Source organism: Schistocerca americana, chromosome 6, assembly GCF_021461395.2.
Source record: "Schistocerca americana isolate TAMUIC-IGC-003095 chromosome 6, iqSchAmer2.1, whole genome shotgun sequence".
NCBI classification, from domain to species: domain Eukaryota; kingdom Metazoa; phylum Arthropoda; class Insecta; order Orthoptera; family Acrididae; genus Schistocerca; species Schistocerca americana.
In genome coordinates this window covers 62,941,178-62,943,328 of record NC_060124.1, presented here as the reverse complement: position 1 = coordinate 62,943,328, position 2,151 = coordinate 62,941,178, and positions in this window count along the sequence as shown.

Sequence of the window (2,151 nt, the reverse complement as noted above, 5' to 3'; positions counted from 1 at the left end):
GGTGTTTTTCAGTGTTACCTAACCACTTTCCATTAAGTTGTCGCGTCAGCTTTCTGTCATCCCTCGGAATCAGCTTTGGCCGTTCCATCCGTATACCTCGCACCACGTCCTGCCTATTTTCATTTTGTTTTCACTATAGCCATAGTTATATCTTCCATTACAGTCTGCTCACTGATTTTATTATTTTTTTTTTTCTGTCCGCAGGCCCAACCAGGGCCTGAGCTAGGGGGTTGCCGCATTCCAGTTTCGTGGATATGCCAGATTCGGAAGTTACGAAGCACAATTTCTATCAAAATACAACTCAAAACTACTGAAAAACTGTATTTATTAATCACTAAACACATTAATGCTGCCGCTTTAGGTAATGCTGTCTCCAATTAATTTAACTGAGAAAGCTTACAGTCCGTATCAGATTTTTAGTAACTTCCAACAGTGAAGATGAAACGGCCGACATCGATGCTGACAAGTACGAAGCTAACTCAGGATGATCAGGAATCTCTTTTACTTTAATACGAACACTCATTACATGCTGAGGGAACAGTTCTACTGTAGGTATAGAAAAGAATTGGCTGGTGATGCAAGGTGAAAAAAAAAATCGTGAATTGATGGCACAACGCTACTGAAACCTTTCAGAAGCCTGGCCCATTTGTAATTTATCAGCTGCAAGGAGAACAGCGGCGAAGGGCGAAATATTTTTGAGGTTTCTTGACAAATGGCTCTGGGTTCACTTCATTACTTGCTGAATGTTGTTCGATAGAGAGCGGAAAGGGTGAAAATCTGAGGGCGCAAAATCAGGTGAGTAAGGTTGGTACGGAATGACTTCCTAACCCAACTCCTGCATAGTGTTTTTTTGCCTGTCTATCAGAATGGGGCGGGCATTATTGAGCAGTAGCATCAGTTCACGCAGTCTTCTTGGTCGTTGTTCTTGGATTGCGTCTGGAACGAGTCTCAGTTGTTAACAATAAATGTGAATAGTGATAGTTAGACCGAGGGCAAGCAATTCATAGTACACGAGACCGTTTCTGTTCCACCAGATGCATAAATTACCTTTTGTGGATGCACGCAAGTGTGTGTATGGACAGCTCCTGCTTCGATTGGGCTCAGTCAGTCCTTTCTTTTCTTTGTGTTAGCATAAAGAGATCATTTGTCGTCATCAATAGCGATACAAGACAGAAATAGTCGGTGTTGTTCACGAGCCAACTGATGACGAGCAAACGAAGTTGGACAAATGGCCACCTGCTGATTTTTGCGATTTTGGCTTAAAGTATGCCGGCCGGAGTGGCCGAGCGGTTCTAGGCGCTTCAGTCTGGAACCGCGCGACCGCAACGGCCGCAGGTTCGAATCCTGCCTCGGGCATGGATGTGTGTGATGTCCTTAGGTTAGTTAGGTTTAAGTAGTCCTAAGTTCTAGGGGACTGATGACCTCAGATGTTAAGTCCCATAGTGCTCAGAGCCATTTGAAGCATTTGCTTAAAGTATGCGGTACCCGTACATCTGACTTTTGAATTTTGCCCATTGCACGCAACTGTTGCTCAATGGTGGAATGATCACAGTTCACCACTTCCACCAGTTCTAGAGTACGCTTACGTGTATCATTGTTGATTAATGCATTTACACAATCTACATCAAACCCCGAAGGTCTTCCTGAATGTGAAGAGTCATTAATGTCAAAACGATCCTCCTTTAAACAAGAACACATTTTTTACCCGTGCTCTATTCCAGTGGCATTATCCCCATACACAGTGCAAATGTTTCTGGATGCCTCCGCTGCTGTCACATCTCTACTGAACTCAAACAGAAGAATATGTCGTAAACGTCCCGATTTCTCGCCTTGGCACTCCATTTTCTAGCGTCCACAGCTCCACACACTATCTCCAAACGACTAAATGGCAGTATGTAAACTCAGATAGCAGCAGCGAACTACAAATAAAAAAATGACAGTCCATAAATAAACCGATAGCAACTGGAATATCAACATGCAAAACGAAAACACTCTACGAACTTATTCACCAACTGAATATAACTCAGATGAGACCATAATAATGGATGACCGCATTGCAAACCGACATCCTGTAAACCCCACTGCAACAAACTAACCCTTTTCACAGAGGTAAGAGTAGAAGTTTTTGTGATGGTCGCCAAGCAAGTGTTG